Source organism: Echinops telfairi, unplaced genomic scaffold (genome assembly GCF_000313985.2).
Source record: "Echinops telfairi isolate 266 unplaced genomic scaffold, ASM31398v2 ScPeMD7_21;HRSCAF=78, whole genome shotgun sequence".
Classification (NCBI taxonomy): domain Eukaryota; kingdom Metazoa; phylum Chordata; class Mammalia; order Afrosoricida; family Tenrecidae; genus Echinops; species Echinops telfairi.
In genome coordinates, this window is record NW_022103918.1 from 12996560 (window position 1) to 13006270 (window position 9711).

The 9711-nt window shown below is 40.9% G+C and overlaps 1 protein-coding gene across 1 annotated transcript in view; it reads right to left on the reverse strand.

The window, feature by feature from the left end:
- The window catches only part of BHLHE41 (basic helix-loop-helix family member e41), a 35526-nt gene that overhangs the window by 14043 nt on the left and 11772 nt on the right, over positions 1-9711 (reverse strand). The window lies entirely within an intron of this gene.

Sequence of the window (9711 nt, forward strand, 5' to 3'; positions counted from 1 at the left end):
CAATTAGATAGCCACTTATTATCAGTACTTTTATTCTATTCCCTCTCCCACCCTCGCCTTCCCACTTATTGATCTCTCATTTTCTCCATTTCACCTTACATATTTTCCAGCTCCTTTAGACCTCTCCCACATCACTAGACAGAACCAACTACTTCTACAAGACCCAGAAGCTAACATACCACTAATAGCTGTACTACATTGCAGAGAAAAAGAGTAGGTACACACAGTAACACCCCCCCAAAATGAACAAACACAAGCACAGACAACCCAAAACCAACCACCCCCAATAGAGGACCCTAAAAAAGAGGCCCTGTGACTACCAGAAAGGGTATTCACAAAAACACTGTAGTGATAGATAGTACGTCAGCAAGACACTTCTGCTAGGGACTGAAGTTGGATCTATGTGACCCTGCACACAGTTACTCGTGAATTCTTTGCTTCCTGTTTCACCTTTTTGGCATCATCTGTCTGTAGCTACATGAGTCTGAAGTGGGCTCTGGGTAGCATTGGACCTATGAACTTGAGTTGAACTGCACTGGGACACTTTCTTGATGTAAAGTTGCTTCTTGATGAAAAGATCTTTCTTGTGCATTGATCAGTGTCACTGGTTTGTTTCTCTAGACAAACCAGCCTAAAACAGATGTTTAGGGCCTTTCCAGAGATGTTAGGCACACTCATGAGAATGATAGGAGAAATTTTAAATCTGAAATCCTTAACTTAAAAGGAATCACAGAAAATAAACAATGAGATAACAGCATTAGGTAACAGAGTAAAAGAACGGAGGGATAAAATGGAAGAAAAGGACAGTTAAATCAGTCCATTTAAAGAAAAGAACCCTGACTACAAGTGACGAGAGAAACAAGGAACAAAAAAAGTGAAGGAATCCAAAAGGCCTGAGACTGTTGAGAGACACTATTAAGAGAAATTAAAGCAACAACAACAAAAAAACTTACATCCCATCAGGATCCCAGAACAAGAAAAAACAAGCAAAAAACTACAGAGTAAAATAGTATGAGAAATCATGGAAGAAAATTACCTTAACTTCACAAGAGGAGAAAATACTCAAGACACTAAGAAAATCTGAAGAACATAGCCCCCCCTAAAACCAAACAAACAAATAACCATCATGACATATAATCAAACTTGTCCACTTAAGGGAAAGGAGAGGATCCTGAGGGCAGCTAGAGAGAAAAGAACAGACACTTACAAAGAAAAATTGATAAAAATAACCTCCAGCAGGAGCTATGCAGGCAAGAGGACAAGGGAGAGACATATCTCAAATCTGAAAGAAAGCAAAGACAAAAACTGCTATTCGAGAATCCTATATCCATCAAAAGTATCCTTCATATATCAGAGAGAAATAATGTTGTTTGCCCCTCATATATGAGGGAAAATAATGTTGTTTACAGGCAAGCAAAAGCCAAAGAAGTTGTAAAAACAAGACCAGTATTACAAAAAAAGAAAATCTTAAGTGGATCACTATGGACGAGAACAACAGAAAAGCAAGCTGAGAGCCTAAGATAGGACAACGCCACCAAGAAACCAATGATGACTGCACTCCTTAAAATAACACAAAAATAGGGGAGGTACAAACAAGCAACATTAAAACCACAAACAAAGCAAAAGAAACCAAGCAAAGTGACAGCAGCAAACTCACATAAATCAGTAATGGCACTGAATCTCAGTGGATTGAATGCACAAGTCAAAGATAAAAATGGGATGAAAATGAGAGGATGGCGAAAAATCTACCAAGTCAATGGCAACCATAAAAATGCAGGGGTGGCAATATTAATCTCTGATAAAATAGATTTTAAAGTGAATAACTTAATGAGAGACAAGCATGGAAACTATATAATCATGAAAGGAACAATTTACTAGGAACGTATAACATATTTGCCCATAAAGGCCCTTGAAATACATTTAAAAAAATTCTCACAGAGTTGAAAACAATTAAACTGCTAAAAAATAATAGTAACAGAGCACCAGGAAAGAAACTCAATAAAGAAACAGAGCTAGACAACAGCTCGACCAGCTCAACCTCCTAGACATATACAGAGCACTCCACTCAACAATAACACTATGTATATTCTTCTCCAGTACACATGGTACATACTCTAGAATAGATAACGTGTTAGGGTGCGAGGCAAGCATCAAGAATTAAAAAACTTTGAGATCCTAAAATCCATTTTCTCACACCACAACCCGATAAAACTGGAAAACAACAGTAGAAAGAATAGGAATATAAAGATAAGCACTGAACAGCGTACTACTTAAAAATGACTAGGTGATGGATCAAATAAGGGATGAAATGAAGAAATTCCTTGAAACAAACAAGAACGATAATACATCATGCCAAATTCTTTGGGACACAGCAAATGCAATTATCAGAAGATCAGAGCAGAAATAAATGAACTGGAAAACAGAAAAACAATGGAAAAAATCAGCAAGACAAGTAGTTGTTTTTTTGAAAAGATTAACAAATTGACAAATGGCTGGCACACAGGAAAATAAAGAAAAATAATTTAAGAATCTAGAATTAGAGATGAAAAAGGTGCTATCATAATAGACTAAAATGAAATAAAAGAATTACAAATTACTACAAAAGACTACTCAAACAAGTTTGATAATCTAGAAGAAATGGATAACCTAAAAATACACCATCTACCGAAATTCATGCAGACAGGTTTGGAAAACCTGAACAGAGCCTATCAAAAAAATAAAAATAAGGAAAGTCATCATGAAACTTCCAACTAAGAAAAGCCCAGGACCAGGTGACTTCACAGGAGAGTTGTCCCAGGTATTCAGGGGAGACCTGACTACTCCAGAACGCAGAAAGGAACAGCACCCCCAGACTCATTCTATGACTGAGCAGAACCCCGATTCCAAAGCCAGCCAACGCTCCCACAGACAGAACACTACAAACCAATCTCCCTCATGAACATACAGGCAGCATTTCTCAACAATAGAATCCAACACAGCATATCAAATAAATAACTCATCATTATCGAGTGGGATTCATACAAGGGATGCAAGAACGGTTCATCACTTCTAAAAAAAACACTCAGTAAAATAGGAATAGAGTGGAAATTCCTCAACATCCTAAAAGCTATATATAAAAATTCAATGGCAATACCACTCTCAATAGGGAACAACTGAAAACAAAGCCCCTGAAACAGGAGCTGGACAAAGATGCCCCTTCATCACCACGCTATAATAACATTGTGCTGGAAGTCTTAGCTAGAACCATTAGATAAGAGAAAGAAATCAAGGAATACAGTTGAGCAAAGATGCGACACTCTATTTGCAGACAATATGATTTTACATGAAAAGAAAGAAAGGACTCTACCAAAAAACCAAAAACTGTTGGCGGGGAAATGACTATTCAGTTATGGCCATAGAACACTGTGCTAAGATCACCCAAATCAACTGAAACGTGTATAAGAATCATAAGGGAACCCTACTGGAAATACCAGTCAAGATGGGGAAGGGGGCATGTATGTCTCAGATAAGGTGATTACATTGCTGTTTGTATGTAAACTAGGGGAAGCATTTTTCCCTTGGGAAAAAAAGCTTAACAATACTCATCTAGAACACAAGAGGAGAATATGCCCAGTACTATTCTCCTAATTGGACACTTTGGTCTACTTTCTATCCAGCCCTTGGTGACCCAGGCTGTATATTCTAGACTAGTGTGACTTTAAACTCTGTCCTTTCAAGGTCCAGACCACCACAGGTCACCTAGGAGGATTCGATATGAATACCCCACTGAGTGAACTGGCATTTGCCTCAAACTCACCTGCAGCAGGGTTAAGGAACTGACACGGTCCCTTGGACTTAGACTGAAATGCCCTAGTGCGAGAAGCAGCAGGTGATTTGCCATTCGAAAGCATGGAATTGTGGTCTTTGGTCTTTGGTCCGGATCTCTTGCTTGGAGGGTGGGTGCTCAATGAATGGTGGCCAAGGACTGAGGAGCTGATGCCAGGGGCTTAAGTGGAGAGCAAGTGTTCTGAGAATGATGAAGGTAATGAATGTACAAATGTGCTTTATATAATTGATGTATATATGGATTGTGATGAGAGTTGTATAAGCCCCCAATAAAATAATTTTTTTAATTTACTATTTTAATGCCCTCCTTGCTTTCGTATGGCATGTATTACACTGGTAAGCATGGTCTCCCTCTGTGAATGAGTATTACGGAAGTCTTGCCTTATCATCAATCCCACTGTTTATGTAAATAGTGTCCAGTCCCTTAAGACTTTAATCTGTACGATTCAACAACTCATGTATTGTGGCTGGAAGCTGGCCTATACTTGTATAATTTCATTTTCTCAACAGTGTTTTAAGTTCTATACATTTGGCTAAATTAATGACACTATTAATAAAATTAGCTTATTTCCTAGGGGAATTATATATAATTCTATCATAAAATGATAATGATGTCTCTAATGGAAATATATACAAACAAACCATAGCCATATGAATAGATTTGGGGCTCACACTTAATTTTACCCTCAATCTAAGTCCATTTAGTTCTAATTACATGGTCCTACTTGATACTCACTATCATAAAGAGATGAGTGAATATATAAATGTTGTCACAAAGTGCGGTGAAGAAACCAGACGGTGCCTGGCTATCCTAGAGAATAGTATCTGGGGTTTTAAAGGCTTATCTTCAAACAAGCAGCCATCTAAGTGAGGTGTCAACTAAGTACACATAGAAGAAGCACACAAGTTTATGTGATGCAAAGATTGACATAATAAAATCTAAATTCAACGGAGGGACTGGTATCAGAGGTTAAATTGTGAGCCTCCGGTTTGTGAAGGCTGTGGATGACAGTGGAAGCCCAGAAGCCATGTGCAGGGTCCACACATTGATTAAGCCTCTGGTGAATCCCCTCTGAACACAGTCCCAAGATGTGCATAAGATTGCTATCGCCAGAGAACATTGTAAAGGCAATTGTAGCAGCTGTAGTTAGGTTCTAACATATCTGCTTTCAGACTGAGGTTTTTCTATGTTTTATTTAGTTATTGTTCTAAGTGGGGTTTTTTTGGGGGGTGGGGTAGCTTGTTTGTTTTGTTTTCTTTTTTGTATATGAAATCCAGGATAGGCAAATCCATAGAGACAATAACGGAATTAATCTTACCTAGGAGTATGGAAGGGGAAGATGGGGGAAGTGGGGAGCTAACAACGTGTATGACGAAAATGTTCTGAATTGATTGTGGTGATAATTGCACAACTCTTTTTAATATGATTCGAGGATTAAATTGTATGGTATGTGAAGTATATGCCAATAAAATGATTTAAAAAAAAACATTGCTAGGTGTTTATCTGTTTTTCCCCAAGAGTGGAGCTTCTGTGGGCACAGTGGTGTCTCAGTGGTGGAAAGCTAGGAGCAGGGGGAGAGTAAGATGACACCTGGGCCATGGAGGCTTCCCCTTTGCTCCCTCAGCACTACCCCAGGCCAGGTTCTCCAGCAGTAACCCGAGAAGACAGACAAGAGGCATTAATACTGCCAGCTCACAGCTGGATGGCACCAACCTGACCCAGGAGAAACTCCTTGGCCCGCCAGCAACATTCCTTCTGGGATTACCTGCTCTAAATTTAGCCCACACTCAGATTCAAGGGGAACTACTCTTTCTAGATCAATAACCTAGGCAGCATCAAGTTTCAACAGAGTTTATTTGTGTCTCTAGAAAATATTTTCAGGACTGTGGCCCTGCCCTCAGAATTAAAACAAAACAAAATAAAACAAACCAAAAAATATTTTTTAAGACACTTATTCAATAAATATTTACTGAGCAAATCTTCCCCGTCCCTGGCAGCGTCCTCGGTTGCAGAGATTCAAGGATAAATAATTAACAGGTATCCCTTAACAGAGATCCAGACTCACCCCATGAAAGGAATAGCAGAGTTGTAAAATCACTTGAAGACATTAAATAAAAATATCCAAACCAGTTGCCCTTGAGTCCGTTCTAACCACGGGAGAGTTCATGTATGTCAGAGTAGAACGGGGCTCCACAGGGTTTTCAATGGCTGGTTTTCCAAAAGTAGATTGCCAGATATTTCTTCCAAGGCGCATCTGGGTCAACCTTCCAATCATTTACACCATCTACTGCTAGGTGGAAGGGTCAGCTCTGAACTAGAGAAAGCGTCTCTTTCCCTCTTGGCCTTCAGAATGGAAGGAGAGCAGGGAAAGGGGAAGATCAGGAAGAGGATGATTTCTGGGCAGCATTCTCTTGGTGAAGTGGGGTTTTTGCTGAGTGAGGAGTCTGGTGATAGGACAGGCCTGAGGTAAGGGTGGAGAGGCCTGGGAGAGACAGTGAAGGAAACCTGAGAGGGAACTGGGAACAAGTAAACAGGCTGACGGACAGCAACAAGGGTCAAGAAGAGGCTGGAGTGGATGCCAACCTGTGCGACTGCACCCAGGTGCAAGAGCCATGAGCAACAGGCTAATCTCGTAAGGCAGCAGTGTAGGTTGTGTGTTTGCTTTCTTTGCGTTTTCCCCTTCCACCCATTTCCAAGAACGGCTTTGAGGCCACTTGTCTCCTAGCCAGAACAGGATGAGCTGAGTGATGACAGCTCCTTGGAAAGGCTGCATCCTCCAGTTCACTGTGTCCCTCCATTCTTTGCCTGTTTTTACTATTCAAAGACTTCAGCTGATCCTCTCTGAAGTTCAAGATTACGTTGGACTTGATGAAATAAAATAAGAACATGCATCCCCCAACGGGTTTAAAACTATATAACAAAATCTACAGCAATGAAGTAGATGAGGTTGCATTCGATCTAAGACAGTTGCGAAAGATTTTACAGAGGAGATATAATTTACCAAGTTTTGAGGATAAGTATAAGACCTACATCTGTAGACAGTCTAGTTTAGACCTTCATGTAGTCTTCAGGGAGTAGGAAGCCCCTGACTCTTGGTATTCTGTCTAAGGGTAGAGAGTTATTTGTGCTGACTGTGTGGGCAACGCTGAGGGAGCAGAGGACTGAACAGGGGGCGTTAAATAGATTCTTGCAAAGTCCAGGTAAAGAATGATAAAGACTTGAACTAGGACAATTATTGTGGACACTGGGAGGAGGGTTTGGATTTCAACAACCATTTATTGAATATTTCCTGGGTGCCAAGAATTGCGCTAGGTGTGGGGATACACTGATGAAGAGATAACTCATTGACTCATGGGACAAAGATTACCATACCAGGCAGAGGCAGCCAAGAGCTGAAGCAGCTGGGAACTTAAGCTTCAGTCACATGTACCACACATTCCATTACAGGTCACATTCAGAGGGTCTCATTCTGTTCCACACAGTGGTTCGCAGCCATTTGAAACCCTGTTGGGCTGCTAACCACAAGCACAGCAGTTCAAAACTACCAGGTGCTCAGTAGGAGAAAGACAAGGCTTTCTACTGCTGTAAAGGGTTACAGTCACAGAAACCCACAGAGACAGTTCTACTCTGTCCTATAGGGTCACTATGAGTTAGAATCACTTTGCGCTCAGTGAGAGGGTATTTGAAAGGTGAGATACAAGCTTGGTTTGAAACTTATTTTGTCCTCCACAGGGCTATTACAGCTTTTAATCTTCAACTTTAAATTTCAGATAAGGTACTCCAGTTAAATGAGCATTGATTTCTAACCTAAGAAACTGAAACAGTTTCAATTAAAGTGAACTTGCTATTACCTCTACTGTTAGGGAAGCTCTTAGTGTGTAAAACCCTTCATAATTTTATATGAATGATGAAAATCAATTGGCATCCAAATCACTTTAAAGCTTTCCCCTTTACGAATGGATTGCTGCCTTTGACACCTTTTCACCTGTTGACTTCTGCTGATAGTTCATTTTTCAAGTCACACGATGGCTGGAACATAGCAGGTGCTCAGTAACTGCCGGGGAAATGGATTCATAACATGAAATGGGACGCTTAAGAAACTGTGAGCTCTTTCTTGTCGTTGAAGGCAATGCAGCTCAAGTGCTTAGGAGAGATGTTCATTCATTCATGTATGGCATATTTATTGAGGATAAATCCACAGGTCCTTACAAACAACAAACAAAATGTTTAGTGTAACATGCTCTAAGCAAAAGGAATCCTGGCAGCACAGTGGATCAATGTACAACTTCTAAGCAAAAGTTGGTGGTTCGAGCCCACCAGTGGCTCTGTGAGAGAAAGATAAGACAGTCTGCTTCTGTAAAGGGATTGGAAACCCTCTAGGGCAGTTCTACCTTGTCATATGTCACTGAGTGGAAATCAATTTGATGACCGTGGGTTTTGGGACCACGCCGGCACTAGATAAACATCTATAATCTAAACAAACACCCTGATCCTACTAGTGAGGAACCCAAGCAATAAGCAGATAGTGTGTTATGTGCATGGGTTTCAGAGTTGATATCTACGATGAAGAAAAACAAGACAGGCTAAAAGAAACAAATGGCACAAGGGTTGGTCCTTTAGATATTGCGTATGGGTTGCTCAGGGAAGGCCTGCTGAAGTGGCTGGCCTTTGAACACATTTTTTAACAGGGATAGAGTTCAAGTTAACTCTCCAGAACGTGGGTGTTAAGTATTTCTAGCAGAGCAACTGCAAATATTTTGAGGGAGCAGCAAGCCTGTGCTGTGAAAACACTAGCAGGGCATCAAGTGTGATTCCCAAGGACGGAGGAAGAGTGGAGAGTGAACTGATGAGACTGGAGTCCTCTTCACCTAGCATTCTTCCTCAAAGTCAAGAGGTGGGGCTTGGGGGGCAATGCAGAAGGTTCATTGGTTGTCATAAATAATAATTGATTGGAAAATGCCTGAGAACTTGAGATGCTTTGTTATGTTGTGCATCCCTGGGGTGTGGGGCTTGAAGACTTTGTCTCTGGGGATCACTGCTGTCTCCCCAGTGCCTGGTCCAGAATAAAAGTGCAATATATATTTGTTGAATGAATGTTTGAAGTCTATCTTTGCGTTTTTCATTTTCAGAATATTACCAGTAACTAAGCTAGCTCACCAAAAAGTTTTAACATTTGGGGCTGGGAGCAGGCAGTGCTATTCAAACTCAGGCAGGAGGGCAAAGGACTCAAAGGCCTATGGCCTAACAAAAGAGGAAGCACAATGGATCTGCCTCCTGCTTTGTGACTGTCTGTCAGCTTATAGCAGCTTGTCTCCCGGGTGCGCACTGGTGTGCCCTTTAGACTGGAGAGTGTACATGCAGTGATGTCTTAGCAAATGTTGGTGTCTGACCTGTCCAAATATTTCTGGCAGTGCAAGAGATCACTTTCCATCAGGTGACCAAAACCCTATTTGCAGGGGTGGGGTGGGGTGGGGGGGTATTTCCCTACTCTTGCAACACCCCCGGGGATACTCGGTTACCTGAAGGGCATCATCAACTTTTAAAAATGGCTCCAGTCGAATGATTCACTATTGATGGTTTAAAAATAAGCATGATTCCATAAGTGTTTACAAGATCAAATTCATAATGTGATGTTTTTTGGCGTGAACGTTTAAGACTTGGTCATTTTGGGTGAGCGCCAAAAAGAGTGGTATATAAAAATGTTCACCTTTACAAAACTCACCCCTCAGCCCCTGGTTACGTTCGTTTCCTTCATTTTACTGCAGAATGCACCATCTAGTCCAAAAATCACCTTCGTCGTCGGTAGGTCCCGAGATACTTGATCACAGTTTAAAAAAACATAACCTCAGCTCTCTCATGCTTCACTACCGAGGCTTCCAAAGGTC